Below are 23,538 nucleotides of genomic sequence, written 5' to 3' on the forward strand. Positions count from 1 at the left end.
AAGGAGATACTTTAAACCCAGACACCAGATGGCGCTGACAGAGCGCGGATTCCCACCGCCGGTCACCTTACACCAACCAATACGTACTGACACATTCTCAACATAAATTAACGTGAAATTGTTTTTTTACATCATATTAATGCTCATTAATGTCATGCAATCCCTTACAGTTTATTAATTTCACAAGTTAGTTTAGTGTTAATGATCAGTGTGCCTGCAGAACCTTGGGATCGTTTGCAGTGTGTTCTATTTCCCAGCGCTAGTCTCAACCCCTGGTTTTAACCCACATCACTGTTGAAGATTTCGGTAATTATTGAATAATATAATAATTCAGCAATTCATGTCGCGAGCCTGCGTGCCCCGTATTTGTAACGAATGTGCAAATGGCGCAACCCTTATAGAGAGGCAGAGTTATATCATATGCGAAGGGGCCATTATTGTTCAATTCAGTTCCTCACAGGTGGATCTCACGTGTGACAACACCGCCCGCGGAAGCCCCGCCCACAGCTTCGGTTTGCTGCTCTCGCTCTGACCCGCCTTGCCTGCCCTGTGTTATTGGAGAGATTGCTGCCTCTGTTCCCTGTTTGTCATTGGTTGGATCAGCTGTGCAGTGGGACGGTGATCTGTATTTCTGCTCCGACAGAGGATTTCCCGGACTGCAGCGTTACAGACTCAGGGAGCATCATGTGGAACCGTCTCGCACCGCTCCTCATCATTACATCACTTCTCAGTAAGGATTTCCTCCCCAGTGAAAATCCATTCTCCTCCTGACTGCTGTAACCCAGCTGTGATAACTGGTTAGATGATCCTGAGGATGATGATGGTGATGATAATGGTGATGTTGATGATATGACTGCTACTATTATTCTATGTTAGAATGGAGCCACCAAGACACAGTGGAACAGCCGATCCCTGAAATGACGGTTGAAGAGGAAAGTAATGTCACACTCACCTGCACCTTGAAAACAGGCGACAGAAGCCCTTATCTGTTCTGGTACAGTCAGCAGCCCGGGCAGCCTCCACAGTACGTGATTCATCTTATGAAAGGGATAGTAAACTGGAACCCCGACTTCACTGACCGATTCTCTTCTACGTACCATCGAACTACCAAGATTACCGAGCAAACGATCGGCAAAGCCCTGATCTCCAACATCGCCGTGTATGTCTGTGCCATGAGCCCCACACTGCTGCAGAGATATTGCGGATCCCGTACAAAAAACCACACTGAAAGTTCCAGTTAGTGCTCACCAGGGGGCGCTCTCACACCCATAAACAGCAGCGACAATTCAGCCTCCACAGTGACAGTCACAGGGACATTCTTAAAAGGGCAAAAAACACAATACTCAACAACACCAGGTGAACTCCACTGGCGTAATTATATTGGTGATTTCAACTCCCATTTATAATTTTAAAAAACTTCACAAATCCATAGGTGGCGCCTTACCTACCCTCATGTCTTTCGATGCCCTTTCCCTGCCTGTCCCTTCTCATGCCTTGTCTCTGCTCCTCACCCGTAATCCTCTGAACTTCCTTCAACCAGTCTTTAGTTTAACGATGTAAAACCTTTGCTGCTTCTCTGTACATTTATTCAGAACCGCTCCAACACAACTTCCGATAAACAGAAACTGCAGACAGGTCAGTGAGCAAACACGGGATTTCTCACCCTGTTCACAGACATCTGTACAGTTCTCAGAATATCCACCAGAGGGCGGAAGGTCACAATATTTATTCTTTTGACCCAGGCCCCGGGCAGTGAGTTAAAAGCTGTTTCTCCAAAAGTTGTGTCTATTTTGGAATGAATTGAAGATTAATATTTGAAATCCACAATGCGCTGTTGATACGCTTATCAATTATTCCATAAAAGGTGATGAATTAGGATAGTAATGAAAAGGTTTTTATTAACTAAAGAACAGAGCATGCCTCTCGTGGGCGACTGGTCCCAAGAAGGAAGTGGGCTGCCGAGCAGCCAACTTTATACCAGGTCACGTAGGCGGAGCCAGCTGAGGCATGCATTGGTACACAGTGAGTAGCAAGAGGTAACAATGTGCCAATAACGATAACAGTAGTGAACCACAGTGAACAACAATGAAAACAATAACAGTGGTTTACCACATTCACCCCTTGTTTAAAATTGAGTCCGGCGGGGTGAAGTGTGCTAAAAGTTCATGCAGGTAAGTCTATCAGGAGGCCTTGTATGCCATCCTGATCGTCGTAGCAGCAGCGGCGGCGATGGTGCAGTATCCAACGTCGAATCTGGTGTCTGAGTGGTCAACGAAGGGTCCTGGGGCTCCGGCATGCCGTCTACAGGGGTTGGGTTGGGTGAAGTGGTGGGGAATAACGGTGGTGATTCAGGGGCGCCCGAGGGTGCGAGGTCTCGTATGGAGACCGTGTCCTCCCGCCCGTCTGGGTATGCCACGTAGGCATACCGGGGGTTGGCGTGTAGGAGGTTCACCCTCTCGACCAGGGGATCCGTTTTATGGGTCCTCACGTGCCTCTGCAGTAGGACGGGCCCAGGAGAAGTCAGCCATGTCGGTAGCGAGGTTCCTGATGTGGACTTCCTGGGGAAAACGAACATTTGCTCATGAGGGGTGGCATTAGTGGCAGTACAAAGCAGTGACCGGATGGAGTGGAGCGCCGCAGGGAGGACCTCCTGCCAGCGAGAGGTCGGAAGGCCCTTAGATTTCTCTCTTTCCACCTGGCCGTTTCCCCGGGGGTTGTAGCTGGTGGTCCTCCTCGTAGCAATACCTCTCGTGAGCAGATACTGCTGAAGTTCGTCGCTCACGAAAGAGGAGCCCCGGTCGCTATGTATATAGCTAGGGAACCCGAACAAGGCGAAGAGGTCATTCAGGCATTTGATGACCGTGGTACTGGTCATGTCTGGGCAAGGGATGGCAAAGGGAAAACAGGAGTACTCATCAACTATGTTGAGGAAGTACACGTTGCGGTCAGAGGAAGGGAGAGACCCCTTAAAGTCGATGCTCAAGCGCTCGAAGGGGCAGGTAGCCTTGATCAGGTGTGCTCTGTCTGGCCTATAAAAATGCGGTTTGCATTCGGCACAGGTTTGGCAGTTCCTGGTCATAGTCCTGACCTCCTCGATGGAGTAGGACAGGTTGCGGGCCTTAATGAAGTGGCAGAATCTGGTGGCCCCGGGGTGGCAGAGGTCATTGTGGAGGGTCCGCAGTCTATCAACCTGCACATTGGCGCATGTACCTCGTGATAGAGCATCTGGGGGCTCATTGAGTTTCCCGGGCCGGTACAAGCTATCGTAATTGTAGGTGGAGAGTTCAATTCTCCACCTCAAGATCTTGTCGTTCTTGATTTTGCCCCTCTGCTTATTATTGGACATAAAAGCAACAGAACGCTGTTCAGTGAGAAGGGTAAATCGGTTTCCGGCCAGGTAATGCCTCCAGTGCCACACCACTTCCACAATAGCCTGGGCCTCCTTTTCGACAGAGGAGTGTCGAATCTCGGGGCCCTGGAGGGTCCTTGAGAAAAAGGCCATGGGTCTCCCCGCCTGGTTAAGGGTTGCAGCTAGGGCGAAGTCGGACGCATCGCTCTCCACTTGGAAAGGGATGGACTCATCCACTGCGTGCATTGTGGCCTTCGCAATATCACTCTTGATAAGAGTGAAGGCTGCACCCACCTCTGATGTCAGGGGGAAGGAGGTGGACTTGATGAGGGGTCTGGCTTTGTCTGCATAGTTGGGCACCCACTGAGCGTAGTAAGAGAAAAACCCCAGACATCTCTTCAGTGCTTTTTGGCAGTGGGGGAGGGGGAGCTCCATAAGGGGGCGCATTCTGTCGGGGTCGGGCCCAATGACTCCATTCTCCACTACGCAGCCGAGGATGGCAAGGCGCTTGGTGTGAAACATACATTTCTCCTTATTGTATGTTAGATTCAGCCACTGGGCCGTACGGAGGAATTTCGCGAGATTAACGTCATGGTCCTGCTGGTCGTGGCCGCAGATGGTGACGTTATCCAGATAGGGAAAGGTGGCCTGCAGCGCGTTCTGGTCGACCATCCGGTCCATCTCCCTTTGGAAGACCGAAACCCCGTTGGTGACGCCGAAAGGAACCCTAAGGAAGTGGTAGAGGCGGCCGTTTGCCTCGAAGGCAGTATACTGGCTGTCCTCATGGTGGATAGGGAGTTGGTGGTATGCTGATTTAAGGTCAATGGTGGAGAATACCCTGTATTGCGCAATCTGATTGACCATATCAGATATGCGGGGAAGGGGGTATGCGTCCAGCTGGGTGTACCGGTTTATGGTTTGGCTGTAGCCAATGACCAGGTGGCGTTCATCGGCGATCTTAACGACTACAACCTGGGCTCGCCAGGGGCTGGTGCTCCCTTCGATAATGCCCTCCTTCAGGAGCCGCTCCACCTCAGCACTAATAAAAGCTCTGTCCCCGGCACTGTACCGCCTGCTCTTGGTAGCGATGGGTTTACAGTCGTGGGTGAGGTTAGCGAACAGGGGAGGGGGGGGACTTTGAGTGTGGAAAGACTGCAAGTGGTGCGCGGCGGGTGATTTAAAAACTGTTGGTTGCAGACTGTGAGTGGGGGGAGGGGTCCACCGTATGCCAATGTGACACTTTTGAGGTGGCACTGAAAATCCAACCCTAGCAGAACGGCAGCGCAAAGACGGGGCAGGACAAGAAGTTTAAAATTTTTATATTCGGTGCCCCTAACCGAAAGGGTCACCACACCGTAGCCGCCGACGTCCGTTGAATGAGACTTGGACGCCATAGAAATCTGATGGCGCATTGGCAGGACGGTGAGGGAGTGGCTACGCACCGTGTGGGGGTGAATAAAACTCTCCGTGCTCCCGCTGTCAAACAGGCAAGTACTGGCGCGGCCATTTACCGTAATGTCCATCATGGACCTGGACAGATGATGAGGGAGAGCTTGATCCAGCGTAACGGAGGCCAGTGTATGGCTGAGTGAGCCGATATGGTCGTCAGACGAGACGGTGGTCGAGTCTGGAGACAAAATGGCAGTTGAGTGCGGTGGGCAAAATGGCGGCGGCCATGATTCCGATCCCCACACGGCCGGAGGTGCACAAACTGGTGGAGAAGATGGCTGCCCCCACAGTTCACACGCGGCGCTGCTGGCGCTCACGGGTTTCCCTCTGCAGGCGTTGGCGTAATGGCCTTTCTTCCCGCAGCCACAGCAGGTAGCGGTCTTCTCCAGGCAGCGCGCTCTAGGATGTTTTAACAGGCCACGGAAGTAGCATTTTTAGGCCTGGTTATGGGACATCGTTGCAGTAGTTGGTACCGGGGGCGGCTTTCCCAGTTGATTTCGGGACATTGCTGCAGTAGTTGGTACTGGGGGCGGCAGTCCCATGTCCCAAGGTCGCGATGGCCATGGCGCAGCACCGTTACGTGAGTATGCTTTGAGGTTTTGGTGGGCCGCATCTAGTGAGAGCGCGAGGGCGACGGCCGTCTTCAGGTCGAGCTCCTTGCTTTCGAGCAGTCTCTGCCGGGAGTAGTCGGACTGGAGGCCCTTAACGAAGGCATCACAGATAAGTCCCTCCGCGTGCGCAACAGCCGTTACCGCCTTACAGTCGCAGTCCCTGCAGAGTGTCTGTAACACCCGTAAAAATGTCTCTACCGATTCCCCCGGTTGCTGCCTGCGGGATCCCAGGAGGTGTCTGGCGTAAATCGTATTCACTGGGCGCTTGTATTGCCTTTTAGCAGGTCGAGAGCTGCCGTGTACGTAGTAGCGTCCCGGATGAGTGTATATACTTGAGGGCTCACCTGGGCAGTCAGAACTTTTAATTTGTTCTCCTCCGATGTCACGGCAGAGGCTTCTAGGAAGGATTCAAAGCAGCTCAGCCAGTGTTCGAAATTGGTAGCTGAACCCGCCGCTTGAGGGTCGAGGTCCAGGCATGCTGGTCTGAGGGCTCGCAGCAACGCCTGCTGCTGTTGCTGTTGTTGCTGCTCAGGTCCCGACATTTTAATTTTAGTTAATAAAATTGATACGCTTATCAATTATTCCATAAAAAGCGATGAATTAGGATAGTAATGAAAAGGTTTTTATTAACTAAAGAACAGAGCATGCCTCTCGTGGGCGACTGGTCCCAAGAAGGAAGTGGGCTGCCGAGCAGCCACCTTTATACCAGGTCACGTAGGCGCAGCCAGCTGAGGCATGCATTGGTACACAGTGAGTAGCAAGAGGTAACAATGTGCCAATAACGATAACAGTAGTGAACCACAGTGAACAACAATGAAAACAATAACAGTGGTTTACCACAGCTGTGTTGGTATGTCGGGCAATAATCATCACGAAAAGACATTCATGATGTTGAAGAATTGAATTCTGACACTAAACAGTAGGCAGGACCAGAGAGTGGAAGGGTGTAGAAGATGGGGAAAGGAATATTAAAATGTGAATGAGGCCTGATTTCTGAAGCCATTAACTGCACCGATGGTGGAGGTCGATGTTTACGGGGCGTGCTGTGTTTGTTTTTCAGCGCCACGTCCTTTTCTACTATGAGTGAAAATTGTAAGGACAGTTTTTCACGCTCTGCTGGTGTTGAGCTCTTGTTATCGAGGATCCGCCCCACATCTCACCCTGGAGGCTTTGAACCCGCTCCCCCGCTCTGCTCCCGGGGACTTTAAGCGAATGAGCGGTAAATTGCTGAAAAGCGCCGATGCGCCGCTCCCTCCATTCTCCTTCATTGCAAATCCAAAATCTGAAGATTATGAATCTTTAAAGAATTAATTACTGGCAGAAATAAGGTCTGAAATCAACAGATAGAACTTAAAGACATTTTAGATACAAACAACAAAAGGGGTCAGTGTTCGAAACGTTGTTTAAATTACAGGGAGAGTTTATTCTTTAAGTCTGTTCAATTGTTTGTTCAGTAACAGCAGATATCATCGTTCTAATATCACGCATCCATAAATCACTCCAATAAATTACGGAATCGTTATTTCACTGAATCGTTAGGGAAAGCTCACTGGAGTCGTGATTACCAGTATCCTGAAGGTAAGGCGAACCAAATTCTAGAGAACGAATTGACCCCGGAATAAAATAATCCCGTTAGCAACCCTCTGCTACCCGGTTACAATAAACAGACATGGGTTCAATCCCACCGGTCTCTAAAAGCAGAACCATGTAGCTATGTAGCTCGGGGTGTTTCCATTCACTGACAGCCAGCTCACCACCTACCGGTCTCACAGCACCACTGGGGCCAGTAGGAAGTGAGGTGAGAGCATCCTGAGACACGACAACAGTTTATTGAGGGCGGGGATTAGAACGGGTGTCTTCAAATATCCAACACTCTCTTTTACAGAGCGAACAGCGACAATGCGGCTACTCAGCATCTGGGCTGTGTTGGGGGCATTTCTGACAGGTAATTGTGGACCAAACACATTTCAGCTTTTCTCTAATTTCTAACATGTTTTGAATCTGAATTTTAAACACCCGCCGGTCTGATCTTTTCCTGTTTGAACATGTTTTTCAGACCTGAGTCTTGGAGATTCTGTCACTCAGCCGCTGTCCTCAGGAGTTAAGTCAGAAGGAGAAGCGGTGACTTTAAACTCTACCTATGACACTACACAGAGCGGCTATAATTTATACTGGTACCTGCAACACCCAGACACACAGCCCGTGTTTATACTGAGGAAACACTCGGGCGGTGCTGAAGATAAAGCAGAATTTGCTAAAACCCGTTTCTCTGCTGAGCTCCAGACCCCGACTAAATTCACCAGTTTAACCATCTCGGGGCTACAGCTGACTGACGCTGCCGTGTATTACTGCGCCCTGAGACTCACAGTGATGGAAAGCAGTCAGAGCCCTGTACAAAAACTGCCATTGGACTGTAGGGCGGAGCTCCTGTCTGTAGGGTTTGTGTAGAATCGCGGCAGATGCAGCCACAATGAGCAGCGCGCTTTCAGGCGCTCAAACACACGCCGAGAGGAAACCAGATTAACCTCAGATCAAACTGTCACACAACTGTTTCCAGGAGCGGCCGAGAAAACAAACTGCAGAATCCAATCGGCCCGAAAGATCGATCACAGAATGAACCGATCGGTTAAACTGTCCTTTCTGCTTCTGATCAGCTGTTTTCCCTTAAAGTTATGGATCGAGTACTAAAAGGTGTCAGTTAAATAATATTAACACTTTAGTTTGAACACGACATGATTGGACTAATCCTTACCGACAATAAGCACCCCAAACACAACCCAGGCACTGAATAGCCGCATCCACATCAATGGGGCGGAAGTGGAAAGGGTGGCCAGCTTTAAGTTCCTCGGAGTCCACATCACGGAAGACCTCTCCTGGTCCCTCAACACCTCCTCTCTGGTGAAGAAGGCCCAGCAGCGCCTATATTTCTTGAGGAGGCTGAAGGGATGTAATCTGTCACCCCCGATCCTCTCTAACCTCTACCGCTGCACTATAGAGAGCATCCTGACAAACTGTATCACGGTATGGTACGGCAGCTGTAGCTCCCATGACCGGAAAGCCCTGCAGCGGGTAGTCAAAACTGCCCAACGCATTACCGGCACCCGGCTACCGACCATAGAACATATATATCAGAAACGCTGCCTACGGAGGGCACGGTCCATCATCAAAGACCCTACCCACCCCAGTCACAGTCTGTTCGCCCTCCTACCATCTGGAAGACGCTACAGATGCATTCGCACCCGTACGACCAGATTTAGGAACAGCTTCTTTCCCAGGGCTGTCATCCTACTGAACTCCACAAATAAACACTAAAGCCTGCACATCTGCCGATGCACTTTATTATGGTCATATTTATGCTAATATATATGTACAAATGTATGTTGAGATGTTAAGTGTCCTAATCCAAATTGTGCACTCTCGGGAGCCGCAAGCCTACATTTCGTTGTACTGCACTTGTGCACTAACAATGACAATAAAAGTTGATTTGATTTGATTTTTTTTGATTTGAGTCCGAACCAGTCGCTCCCGTTAAAAGCCCGATCCCGGACCGGAATAGACCTCGTCAGTGGTTCCTATTGGTTCAAGGTCACTCCCCAGTGATGTCTGGGTTTCTTTTTACATTCACTCCGATAATACGAACCAGGTACTGTGCGGTCTGCCCGGGGTGCTGACTGTACCAGTACACATAAGTTCTACTGTCGCTTGATTTCAAGGTGCAGGTTAGAGTGACGTTATTTTCCTCTTCAACCGTCATTCCAGGGACCGGCTGTTCCACTGTGTCTTGGTGGCTCCATTCTAGCATGAAATAATAGCAATACTCACCACCATCATCATCATCTCACTCAACATATTCATCGTCATTTCACCAATAATAACATCGGGGTTACAGGAGTCAGGGGGAGAATTCATTTTTAATGGGAAAGAAATACTTACTGAGAAGTGATATAATGATGAGGAGCGGTGCGATTCGGTTCTGCATGATTTCCCTGAGTCTGTAACTCTGCAGTCCGGAAAAGACTTTGTCGGAGCAGAAATAAAGAACCACACCAACTGTACTGCTGATCCAAACAATGCCAAACAAGGAACAGAGGCCGCAATCTCTCCAATAACACGGGGCTGGCAAGGTGGGTCAGAGCGAGAGCAGCAAACGGAAGCTGTGGGTGGGGCTGCGAATTCAGGGCTCTGTGTAACCGCAGAAAGTGCGCGGTGTCGCTCAGCTGCACTCGGAGCTGATGGAACGGAAAGGGCGATAGTTGGGTCTCGAGAAGCCTGTGGTAAACCTCCAACTGCTCACTGAGAAAGTGACTGGGACCAAATAGAGTGAGACGGAAATGAAGGAAGTATAAGAAATACAGTGTTTAATCAGCTATAATATAGGTTTTTGAGACACAATATCTGACTCACGTGTTTTTAAATATGATCAACAAACGCTAATTCCCCTCAATCACCTCATACTAAATCGATATAACAGAATCCGCCAACAGAGGGAACCAAACTGAAGCAGCGGGCTTAGAAAGTCACGTGATGCAAACGCCAAAGCCAATCGGTAGTCTGAGTGACGTCATAACGAAGTCAGCCCCCTGTGGTGTGTGGGTGGAACAATGATCTGAACAGCCCGGATTACCGCTCTCCTCAATCTCTGCCTCATTCCAGCCCAATTCACTGCGACGGATCGAGTCACTCATATTGCTAATAATACTTGCGGCTGTGTTCGACAGTAAGTACTGGATGATATAAAATAACACACGTTAACCGATTGATGCAAAGATCTTGTGTAAGGATTTAATGCAATTACTCATGAGAAATATCCACATGATGGGCAGCTGGGTAGATGGGAGGCTAGAGACACAAGTTTAGATCGATCCAGTTTCACCGTCTGCTGTTTTGTTCCCTATCTTCACAGGCGGACTATGTGCAGATCCAGCAACACAGTCTCTGGTGACAATCGCCGTGTCAGAAGAGAGTTCGGTGCAGTTAGATTCCGAATATACAGCCCCGAATATTTACACTATGCAATGGTACCGACAGAAACCGGCACAGCATCCAAGCTGGATAATTAGCAAACTAGTAGCACATAAGGGTGAAGAAGTCTCAGGAGAATATCTGGCGGATTCCAACACATCTAGAAAGCACGGTTACTTCAATATAAGTGGCTTGAGTGTGGAGGACGGGGCGGTCTATTACTGTGCAGTGAGGCATAGCGTCAGATACAAGCAAAGGCCCCGTACACAAACCTCAGCGAGTATTTACAGCTCCATTAAATGTTCTTTGTGTTTGTATCTGTGGTTTACTTTGACCTCAAGCCCACAGAGACCAAAGACTGTCAGGTTTCTGTATCAAAGATGATATGGTTGTCTTTGTCTTTGACCAAATCAGCGGAGAACTGATCATGGAAATCTGGTGACTTGTCTCCCTGTCCCGAGCTATATCTCGTCAGTAAATATCACGGAGATTACCAGGAATACTAGATGGACCAGTGGAGGTAGGGAAACCTATCGTATGTGGTGAAACTACAGCTGAGTATCAGGGTCTGTTCTTCCACAACCGTTCATTCAGACGGATCCTGGGACACTGAGTCTGCGCCACTCGTTCATGTAACAAAACACAGACTGTCAGCCTGGCAGTAAAGATAACCCACGAAACATTTAAACACAGACTCACTGGGCAGCACGACCATTATTATCAGTAAGGAATATGTGAGCACATGATGCCTGGTTTTGAGTTCGACAGAAAATATAAGCATTTTTATAATATGTTGACCCTTCTCGTCTGATATTAAAGAGAATACTGAATTCAGGAGCAGGCTTCACTTATTGGGAGATTGGTGGTGGCTCCCATTGTTAGAAAACACTGAGCGCTCTGATAATGGCACAGCCTGCAGTTGTTGTAAAGTTTGTGCTGATCTTTGCTGCATTGTGTCTCCACCGCACAGAAGTAGGTGGTGGTGTCTGTCACTCGAGCGTCGCTAACAGTCAGAGCACTGCGCTTCTCTACTGAACTGAACCGAGCCGGGATCCTGCTCTGATCGCTGGTAGCGGTCGCCAGGTGCTGCACGGTTCGCCTCGGGTATTGTCTGTACCATTGTAGGATCCGTCCTAAGATTGTGGTGGAACAGGTCAACGATTCAGTGTCTCCCTCGGTAACAACCACTGACTCGGGAGACTGCCATACCTCTTCACTGCCAGTGGCACCTGAGAAGAGTATGTAGATATAATCTAATCTAATTAATACAGCGCAGTTGATTATAATTAATACAATACAATTCAATATAATATAACATAACATAACATATCATAATAAAATATAATACAATACTCTAGAATATAGTATACAATACAATATAACACAATACAATGTAATATAACATAACATGATATAATATTACATAATATAATATAATACAATGTAATAAAATACAATATGTAGCATAACATAATCTAACATAACATAATAATATATCAATAAATATTATGTATCTACGATGTAAAATATTCCCGATAAACAGCGATTGTGACCACACCACTAAGAAATTCAGGGAGATAATCACTAAAGTGAAGCTCCGCTTAATGTCGGATCCTATCGATCTGTGTAAATTGACGGTCGGCAGATCTAGGCCGAGAGAGGCCCCTGACTGAGCTGCAGCTCGCTGACAGCGCCGTGTACTACTGTGCACTGAGGCCCGCAGTGAGAAAGGCCTCGGGACACCTTGTGCAGAAACCGCGTTCTGTGAGATCAGCTCAAAGGAGATACTTTAAACCCAGACACCAGATGGCGCTGACAGAGCGCGGATTCCCACCGCCGGTCACCTTACACCAACCAATACGTACTGACACTTTCTCAACATAAATTAACGTGAAATTGTTTTTTTACATCATATTAATGCTCATTAATGTCATGCAATCCCTTACAGTTTATTAATTTCACAAATTAGTTTAGTGTTAATGATCAGTGTGCCTGCAGAACCTTGGGATCGTTTGCAGTGTGTTCTATTTCCCAGCGCTAGTCTCAACCCCTGGTTTTAACCCACATCACTGTTGAAGATTTCGGTAATTATTGAATAATATAATAATTCAGCAATTCATGTCGCGAGCCTGCGTGCCCCGTATTTGTAACGAATGTGCAAATGGCGCAACCCTTATAGAGAGGCAGAGTTATATCATATGCGAAGGGGCCATTATTGTTCAATTCAGCTCCTCACAGGTGGATCTCACGTGTGACAACACCGCCCGCGGAAGCCCCGCCCGCGGAAGCCCCGCCCACAGCTTCGGTTTGCTGCTCTCGCTCAGACCCGCCTTGCCTGCCCTGTGTTATTGGAGAGATTGCTGCCTCTGTTCCCTGTTTGTCATTGGTTGGATCAGCTGTGCAGTGGGACGGTGATCTGTATTTCTGCTCCGACAGAGGATTTCCCGGACTGCAGCGTTACAGACTCAGGGAGCATCATGCGGAAGCGTCTCGCACCGCTCCTCATCATTACATCACTTCTCAGTAAGGATTTCCTCCCCAGTGAAAATCCATTCTCCTCCTGACTGCTGTAACCCAGCTGTGATAACTGGTTAGATGATCCTGAGGATGATGATGGTGATGATAAAGGTGATGTTGATGATATGACTGTTACTATTATTCTATGTTAGAATGGAGCCACCAAGACACAGTGGAACAGCCGATCCCTGAAATGACGGTTGAAGAGGAAAGTAATGTCACACTCACCTGCACCTTGAAAACAGGCGACAGAAGCCCTTATCTGTTCTGGTACAGTCAGCAGCCCGGGCAGCCTCCACAGTACGTGATTCATCTTATGAAAGGGATAGTAAACTGGAACCCCGACTTCACTGACCGATTCTCTTCTACGTACCATCGAACTACCAAGATTACCGAGCAAACGATCGGCAAAGCCCTGATCTCCAACATCGCCGTGTATGTCTGTGCCATGAGCCCCACACTGCTGCAGAGATATTGCGGATCCCGTACAAAAAACCACACTGAAAGTTCCAGTTAGTGCTCACCAGGGGGCGCTCTCACACCCATAAACAGCAGCGACAATTCAGCCTCCACAGTGACAGTCACAGGGACATTCTTAAAAGGGCAAAAAACACAATACTCAACAACACCAGGTGAACTCCACTGGCGTAATTATATTGGTGATTTCAACTCCCATTTATAATTTTAAAAAACTTCACAAATCCATCGGTGGCGCCTTACCTCCCCTCATGTCTTTCGATGCCCTTTCCCTGCCTGTCCCTTCTCATGCCTTGTCTCTGCTCCTCACCCGTAATCCTCTGAACTTCCTTCAACCAGTCTTTAGTTTAACGATGTAAAACCTTTGCTGCTTCTCTGTACATTTATTCAGAACCGCTCCAACACAACTTCCCATAAACAGAAACTGCAGACAGGTCAGTGAGTAAACACGGGATTTCTCACCCTGTTCACAGACACCTGTACAGTTCTCAGAATATCCACCAGAGGGCGGAAGGTCACAATATTTATTCTTTTGACCCAGGCCCCGGGCAGTGAGTTAAAAGCTGTTTCTCCAAAAGTTGTGTCTATTTTGGAATGAATTGAAGATTAATATTTGAAATCCACAATGCGTTGTTGATACGCTTATCAATTATTCCATAAAAGGTGATGAATTAGGATAGTAATGAAAAGGTTTTTATTAACTAAAGAACAGAGCATGCCTCTCGTGGGCGACTGGTCCCAAGAAGGAAGTGGGCTGCCGAGCAGCCAACTTTATACCAGGTCACATAGGCGGAGCCAGCTGAGGCATGCATTGGTACACAGTGAGTAGCAAGAGGTAACAATGTGCCAATAACGATAACAGTAGTGAACCACAGTGAACAACAATGAAAACAATAACAGTGGTTTACCACATTCACCCCTTGTTTAAAATTGAGTCCGGCGGGGTGAAGTGTGCTAAAGGTTCATGTAGGTAAGTCTATCAGGAGGCCTTGTATGCCATCCTGATCGTCGTAGCAGCGGCGGCGGTGGTGCAGTATCCAACGTCGAATCTGGTGTCTGAGTGGTCAACGAAGGGTCCTGGGGCTCCGGCATGCCGTCTACAGGGGTTGGGTTGGGAGAAGTGGTGGGGAATAACGGTGGTGATTCAGGGGCGACCGAGGGTGCGAGGTCTCGTATGGAGACCGTGTCCTCCCGCCCGTCTGGGTATGCCACGTAGGCATACTGGGGGTTGGCGTGTAGGAGGTTCACCCTCTCGACCAGGGGATCCGTTTTATGGGTCCTCACGTGCCTCTGCAGTAGGACGGGCCCAGGAGATGTCAGCCATGTCGGTAGCGAGGTTCCCGATGTGGACTTCCTGGGGAAAACGAACATTTGCTCATGAGGGGTGGCATTAGTGGCAGTACAAAGCAGTGACCAGATGGAGTGGAGCGCCGCAGGGAGGACCTCCTTCCAGCGAGAGGTCGGAAGGCCCTTAGATTTCTCTCTTTCCACCCGGCCGTTCCCCCGGGGGTTGTAGCTGGTGGTCCTGCTCGTAGCAATACCTCTCGTGAGCAGATACTGCTGAAGTTCGTCGCTCATGAAAGAGGAGCCCCGGTTGCTATGTATATAGCTAGGGATCCCGAACAAGGCGAAGAGGTCATTCAGGCATTTGATGACCGTGGTACTGGTCATGTCTGGGCAAGGGATGGCAAAGGGAAAACAGGAGTACTAATCAACTATGTTGAGGAAGTACACGTTGCGGTCAGAGGAAGGGAGAGGCCCCTTAAAGTCGATGCTCAAGCGCTCGAAGGGGCAGGTAGCCTTGATCAGGTGTGCTCTGTCTGGCCTATAAAAATGCGGTTTGCATTCGGCACAGGTTTGGCAGTTCCTGGTCATAGTCCTGACCTCCTCGATGGAGTAGGACAGGTTGCGGGCCTTAATGAAGTGGCAGAATCTGGTGGCCCCGGGGTGGCAGAGGTCATTGTGGAGGGTCCGCAGTCTATCAACCTGCACATTGGCGCATGTACCTCGTGATAGAGCATCTGGGGGCTCATTGAGTTTCCCGGGCCGGTACAAGCTATCGTAATTGTAGGTGGAGAGTTCAATTCTCCACCTCAAGATCTTGTCGTTCTTGATTTTGCCCCTCTGCTTATTATTGAACATAAAAGCAACAGAACGCTGGTCAGTGAGAAGGGTAAATCGTTTTCCGGCCAGGTAATTCCTCCAGTGCCGCACCGCTTCCACAATAGCCTGGGCCTCCTTTTCGACAGAGGAGTGTCGAATCTCGGGGCCCTGGAGGGTCCTTGAGAAAAAGGCCATGGGTCTCCCCACCTGGTTAAGGGTTGCAGCTAGGGCGAATTCGGACGCATCGCTCTCCACTTGGAAAGGGATGGACTCATCCACTGCGTGCATTGTGGCCTTCGCAATATCACTCTTGATAAGAGTGAAGGCTGCACCCACCTCTGATGTCAGGGGGAAGGAGGTGGACTTGATGAGGGGTCTGGCTTTGTCTGCATAGTTGGGCACCCACTGAGCGTAGTAAGAGAAAAACCCCAGGCATCTCTTCAGTGCTTTTTGGCAGTGGGGGAGGGGGAGCTCCATAAGGGGGCGCATTCTGTCGGGGTCGGGCCCAATGACTCCATTCTCCACTACGCAGCCGAGGATGGCAAGGCGCTTGGTGTGAAACATACATTTCTCCTTATTGTATGTTAGATTCAGCCACTGGGCCGTACGGAGGAATTTCGCTAGATTAACGTCATGGTCCTGCTGGTCGTGGCCGCAGATGGTGACGTTATCCAGATAGGGAAAGGTGGCCTGCAGCGCGTTCTGGTCGACCATCCAGTCCATCTCCCTTTGGAAGACTGAAACCCCGTTGGTGACGCCGAAAGGAACCCTAAGGAAGTGGTAGAGGCGGCCGTTTGCCTCGAAGGCAGTATACTGGCTGTCCTCATGGTGGATAGGGAGTTGGTGGTATGCTGACTTAAGGTCAATGGTGGAGAATACCCTGTATTGCGCAATCTGATTGACCATATCAGATATGCGGGGAAGGGGGTATGCGTCCAGCTGGGTGTACCGGTTTATGGTTTGGCTGTAGTCAATGACCAGGTGGCGTTTATCGGCGGTCTTAACGACTACAACCTGGGCTCGCCAGGGGCTGGTGCTCCCTTCGATAATGCCCTCCTTCAGGAGCCGCTCCACCTCAGCGCTAATAAAAGCTCTGTCCCCGGCACTGTACCGCCTGCTCTTGGTAGCGATGGGTTTACAGTCGTGGGTGAGGTTAGCGAACAGGGGAGGAGGGGGACTTTGAGTGTGGAAAGACTGCAAGTGGTGCGCGGCGGGTGATTTAAAAACTGTTGGTTGCAGACTGTGAGTGGGGGGAGGGGTCCACCGTATGCCAATGTGACACTTTTGAGGTGGCACTGAAAATCCAACCCTAGCAGAATGGCAGCGCAAAGACGGAGCAGGACAAGAAGTTTAAAATTTTTATATTCGGTGCCCCTAACCGAAAGGGTCACCACACCATAGCCGCCGACGTCCGTTGAATGAGACTTGGACGCCATAGAAATCTGATGGCGCGTTGGCAGGATGGTGAGGGAATGGCTACGCACCATGTCGGGGTGAATAAAACTCTCCGTGCTCCCGCTGTCAAACAGGCAAGTAGTGGCGCGGCCACTTACCGTAATGTCCATCATGGACCTGGACAGATGATGAGGGAGAGCTTGATCCAGCGTAACGGAGGCCAGTGTATGGCTGAGTGAGCCGATATGGTCGTCAGACGAGACGGTGGTCGAGTCTGGAGACAAAATGGCAGTTGAGTGCGGTGGGCAAAATGGCGGCGGCCATGATTCCGATCCCCACATGGCCGGAGGTGCACAAAATGGTGGAGAAGATGGCAGCCCCCACGGTTCACACGCGGCGCTGCTGGCATTCACGGGTATCCCTCTGCAGGCGTTGGCGTAATGGCCTTTCTTCCCGCAGCCACAGCAGGTAGCGGTCTTCGCCAGGCAGCGTGCTCTAGGGTGTTTTAACAGGCCACGGAAGTAGCATTTTTGGGCCTGGTTATGGGACATCGTTGCAGTAGTTGGTACCGGGGGCGGCGGTCCCAGTTGATTTCGGGACATTGCTGCAGTAGTTGGTACCGGGGGCGGCAGTCCCATGTCCCAAGTTCGCGATGGCCATGGCGCAGCACCGTTACGTGAGTATGCTTTGAGGTTTTGGTGGGCCGCATCTAGTGAGAGCGCGAGGGCTACGGCCGTCTTCAGGTCGAGCTCCTTGCTTTCGAGCAGTCTCTGCCGGGAGTAGTCGGACTGGAGGCCCTTAACGAAGGCATCACAGATAAGTCCCTCCGCGTGCGCAACAGCCGTTACCGCCTTACAGTCGCAGTCCCTGCAGAGTGGCTGTAACGCCCGTAAAAATGTCTCTACCGATTCCCCCGGTTGCTGCCTGCGGGATCCCAGGAGGTGTCTGGCGTAAATCGTATTCACTGGGCACTTGTATTGCCTTTTAGCAGGTCGAGAGCTGCCGTGTACGTAGTAGCGTCCCGGATGAATGTATATACTTGAGGGCTCACCTGGGCGGTCAGAACTTTTAATTTGTTCTCCTCCGATGTCACGGCAGAGGCTTCTAGGAAGGATTCAAAGCAGCTCAGCCAGTGTTCGAAATTGGTAGCTGAACCCGCCGCTTGAGGGTCGAGGTCCAGGCATGCTGGTCTGAGGGCTCGCAGCAACGCCTGCTGCTGTTGCTGTTGTTGCTGCTCAGGTCCCGACATTTTAATTTTAGTTAATAAAATTGATACGCTTATCAATTATTCCATAAAAGGCGATGAATTAGGATAGTAATGAAAAGGTTTTTATTAACTAAAGAACAGAGCATGCCTCTCGTGGGCGACTGGTCCCAAGAAGGAAGTGGGCTGCCGAGCAGCCACCTTTATACCAGGTCACGTAAGCGGAGCCAGCTGAGGCATGCATTGGTACACAGTGAGTAGCAAGAGGTAACAATGTGCCAATAACGATAACAGCAGTGAACCACAGTGAACAACAATGAAAACAATAACAGTGGTTTACCACAGCTGTGTTGGTATGTCGGGCAATAATCATCACGAAAAGACATTCATGATATTGAAGAATTGAATTCTGACACTAAACAGTAGGCAGGACCAGAGAGTGGAAGGGTGTAGAAGATGGGGAAAGGAATATTAAAATGTGAATGAGGCCTGATTTCTGAAGCCATTAACTGCACCGATGGTGGAGATCGATGTTTACGGGGCGTGCTGTGTTTGTTTTTCAGCGCCACGTCCTTTTCTACTATGAGTGAAAATTGTAAGGACAGTTTTTCACGCTCTGCTGGTGTTGAGCTCTTGTTATCGAGGATCCGCCCTACATCTCACCCTGGAGGCTTTGAACCCGCTCCCCCGCTCTGCTCCCGGGGACTTTAAGCGAATGAGCGGTAATTTGCTGAAAAGCGCCGATGCGCCGCTCCCTCCATTCTCCTTCATTGCAAATCCAAAATCTGAAGATTATGAATCTTTAAAGAATTAATTACTGGCAGAAATAAGGTCTGAAATCAACAGATAGAACTTAAAGACATTTTAGATACAAACAACAAAAGGGGTCAGTGTTCGAAACGCTGTTTAAATTACAGGGAGAGTTTATTCTTTAAGTCTGTTCAATTGTTTGTTCAGTAACAGCAGATATCATCGTTCTAATATCACGCATCTATAAATCACTCCAATAAATTACGGAATCGTTATTTCACTGAATCGTTAGGGAAAGCTCACTGGAGTCGTGATTACCAGTATCCTGAAGGTAAGGCGAACCAAATTCTAGAGAACGAATTGACCCCGGAATAAAATAATCCCGTTAGCAACCCTCTGCTTCCCGGTTACAATAAACAGACAAGGGTTCAATCCCACCGGTCTCTAAAAGCAGAACCATGTAGCTATGTAGCTCGGGGTGTTTCCATTCACTGACAGCCAGCTCACCACCTACCGGTCTCACAGCACCACTGGGGCCACTAGGAAGTGAGGTCAGAGCATCCTGAGACACGACAGCAGATTATTGAGGGCGGGGTTTCGAACGGGTGTCTTCAAATATCCAACACTCTCTTTTACAGAGCGGACAGCGACAATGCGGCTACTCAGCATCTGGGTTGTGTGGGGGGCATTTCTGACAGGTAATTGTGGACCAAACACATTTCAGCTTTTCTCTCATTTCTAACATGTTTTGAATCTGAATTTTAAACACCCGTCGGTCTGATCTTTTCCTGTTTGAACATGTTTTTCAGACCTGAGTCTTGGAGATTCTGTCACTCAGCCGCTGTCCTCAGGAGTTAAGTCAGAAGGAGAAGCGGTGACTTTAAACTGTACCTATGATACTACAGAGAGCGGCTATTATTTATACTGGTACCGGCAACACCCAGACACACAGCCCGTGTTTATACTGAGGAAATACTCGGGCGGTGCTGAAGATAAAGCAGAATTTGCTAAAACCCGTTTCTCTGCTGAGCTCCAGACCCCGACTAAATTCACCAGTTTAACCATCTCGGGGCTACAGCTGACTGACGCTGCCGTGTATTACTGCGCCCTGAGACTCACAGTGATGGAAAGCAGTCAGAGCCCTGTACAAAAACTGCCATTGGACTGTAGGGCGGAGCTCCTGTCTGTAGGGGTTGTGTAGAATCGCGGCAGATGCAGCCACAATGAGCAGCGCGCTTTCAGGCGCCCAAGCACACGCCGAGAGGAAACCAGATTAACCTCAGATCAAACTGTCACACAACTGTTTCCAGGAGCGGCCGAGAAAACAAACTGCAGAATCCAATCGGCCCGAAAGATCGATCACAGAATGAACCGATCGGTTAAACTGTCCTTTCTGCTTCTGATCAGCTGTTTTCCCTTAAAGTTATGGATCGAGTACTAAAAGGTGTCAGTTAAATAATATTAACACTTTAGTTTGAACGCGACATGATTGGACTAATCCTTACCGACAATAAGCACCCCAAACACAACCCAGGCACTGAATAGCCGCATCCACATCAATGGGGTGGAAGTGGAAAGGGTGGCCAGCTTTAAGTTCCTCGGAGTCCACATCACGGAAGACCTCTCCTGGTCCCTCAACACCTCCTCTCTGGTGAAGAAGGCCCAGCAGCGCCTATATTTCTTGAGGAGGCTGAAGGGATGTAATCTGTCACCCCCGATCCTCTCTAACTTCTACCGCTGCACTATAGAGAGCATCCTGACAAACTGTATCACGGTATGGTACGGCAGCTGTAGCTCCCATGACCGGAAAGCCCTGCAGCGGGTAGTCAAAACTGCCCAACGCATTACCGGCACCCGGCTACCGAACATAGAACATATATATCAGAAACGCTGCCTACGGAGGGCACGGTCCATCATCAAAGACCCTACCCACCCCAGTCACAGTCTGTTCGCCCTCCTACCATCTGGAAGACGCTACAGATGCATTCGCACCCGTACGACCAGATTTAGGAACAGCTTCTTTCCCAGGGCTGTCATCCTACTGAACTCCACAAATAAACACTAAAGCCTGCACATCTGCCGATGCACTTTATTATGGTCATATTTATGCTAATATATATGTACAAATGTATGTTGAAATGTTAAGTGTCCTAATCCAAATTGTACACTCTCGGGAGCCGCAAGCCTACATTTCGTTGTAGTGCACTTGTGCACTAACAATGACAATAAAAGTTGATTTGATTTGATTTTTTTTGATTTGAGTCCGAACCAGTCGTTCCCGTTAAAAGCCCAATCCCGGACCGGAATAGACCTCGTCAGTGGTTCCTATTGGTTCAAGGTCACTCCCCAGTGATGTCTGGGTTTCTTTTTACATTCACTCCGATAATACGAACCAGGTACTGTGCGGTCTGCCCGGGGTGCTGACTGTACCAGAACACATAAGTTCTACTGTCGCTTGATTTCAAGGTGCAGGTTAGAGTGACATTATTTTCCTCTTCAACCGTCATTTCAGGGACCGGCTGTTCCACTGTGTCTTGGTGGCTCCATTCTAGCATGAAATAATAGCAATACTCACCACCATCATCATCATCTCAATCAACATATTCATCGTAATTTCACCAATAATAACATCGGGGTTACAGGAGTCAGGGGGAGAATTCATTTTTACTGGGAAAGAAATACTTACTGAGAAGTGATATAATGATGAGGAGCGGTGCGATACGGTTCTGCATGATTTCCCTGAGTCTGTAACTCTGCAGTCCGGAAAAGACTTTGTCAGAGCAGAAATAAAGAACCCCACCAACTGCACTGCTGATCCAACCAATGCCAAACAAGGAACAGAGGCCGCTGTCTCTCCAATAACACGGGGCTGGCAAGGCGGGTCAGAGCGAGAGCAGCAAACGGAAGCTGTGGGTGGGGCTGCGAATTCAGGGCTCTGTGTAACCGCAGAAAGTGCGCGGTGTCGCTCAGCTGCACTCGGAGCCGATGGAACGGAAAGGGCGATGGTTGGGTCTCGAGAAGCCTGTGGTAAACCTGCTACTGCTCACTGAGACAGTGACTGGGACCAAATAGAGTGAGACGGAAATGAAGGAAGTATAAGAAATACAGTGTTTAATTAGCTGTAATATAGGTTTTTGAGACACAATATCTGACTCACGTGTTTTTATATATGATCAACAAATGCTAATTCCCCTCAATCACCTCATACTAAATCGATATAACAGAATCCGCCAGCAGAGGGAACCAAACTGAAGCAGCGGGCTTAGAAAGTCACGTGATGCAAACGCCAAAGCCAATCGGTAGTCTGAGTGACGTCATAACGAAGTCAGCCCCCTGCGGTGTGCGGGTGGAACAATGAGCTGAACAGCCCGGATTATCGCTCTCCTCAATCTCTGCCTCATTCCAGTCCAATTCATTGCGACGGATCGAGTCACGCGTGTTGCTAATAATACTTGCGGCTGTGTTCGACAGTAAGTACTGGATGATATAAAATAACACACGTTAACCGATTGATGCAAAGATCTTGTGTAAGGATTTAATGCAATTACTCATGAGAAATATCCACATGATGGGCAGCTGGGTAGATGGGAGGCTAGAGACACAAGTTTAGATCGATCCAGTTTAACCGTCTGCTGTTTTGTTCCCTATCTTCACAGGCGGACTATGTGCAGATCCAGCAACACAGTCTCTGGTGACAATCGCCGTGTCAGAAGAGAGTTCGGTGCAGTTAGATTCCGAATATACAGCCCCGAATATTTACACTATGCAATGGTACCGACAGAAACCGGCACAGCATCCAAGCTGGATAATTAGCAAACTAGTAGCACATAAGGGTGAAGAAGTCTCAGGAGAATATCTGGCGGATTCTAACACATCTAGAAAGCACGGTTACTTCAATATAAGTGGCTTGAGTGTGGAGGACGGGGCGGTCTATTACTGCGCAGTGAGGCATAGCGTCAGATACAAGCAAAGGCCCCGTACACAAACCTCAGCGAGTATTTACAGCTCCATTAAATGTTCTTTGTGTTTGTATCTGTGGTTTACTTTGACCTCAAGCCCACAGAGACCAAAGACTGTCAGGTTTCTGTATCAAAGGTGATATGGTTGTCTTTGTCCTTGACCAAATCAGCGGAGAACTGATCAGGGAAATCTGGTGACTTGTCTCCCTGTCCCGAGCAATATCTCGTCAGTAAATATCACGGAGATTACCAGGAATACTAGATGGACCAGTGGAGGTAGGGAAACCTATCGTATGTGGTGAAACTACAGCTGAGTATCAGGGTCTGTTCTTCCACAACCGTTCATTCAGACGGATCCTGGGACACTGAGTCTGCGCCACTCGTTCATGTAACAAAACACAGACTGTCAGTCTGGCAGTAAAGATAACCCACGAAACATTTAAACACAGACTCACTGGGCAGCACGACCATTATTATCAGTAAGGAATATGTGAGCACATGATGCCTGGTTTTGAGTTCGACAGAAAATAGAAGCATTTTTATAATATGTTGACCCTTCTCGTCTGATATTAAAGAGAAAACTGAATTCAGGAGCAGGCTTCACTTACTGGGAGATTGGTGGTGGCTCCCATTGTTAGAAAACACTGAGCGCTCTGATAATGGCACAGCCTGCAGTTGTTGTAAAGTTTGTGCTGATCTTTGCTGCATTGTGTCTCCACCGCACAGAAATAGGTGGTGGTGTCTGTCACTCGAGCGTCGCTA

At 49.0% G+C, this 23,538-nt stretch overlaps 1 pseudogene; it reads left to right on the forward strand.

Annotated features, from left to right (window-relative positions):
- Nucleotides 1–19,469: 19,469 nt before the first annotated feature.
- On the forward strand, nucleotides 19,470–20,200 carry LOC147118709 (T cell receptor alpha variable 38-2/delta variable 8 pseudogene; annotated as a pseudogene).
- The last annotated feature ends 3,338 nt before the right edge of the window (nucleotides 20,201–23,538 follow it).

Source organism: Somniosus microcephalus, chromosome 4 (assembly GCF_052327205.1).
Source record: "Somniosus microcephalus isolate GS21.2 chromosome 4, FLI_Smic_1.0, whole genome shotgun sequence".
Classification (NCBI taxonomy): Eukaryota; Metazoa; Chordata; class Chondrichthyes; order Squaliformes; family Somniosidae; genus Somniosus; species Somniosus microcephalus.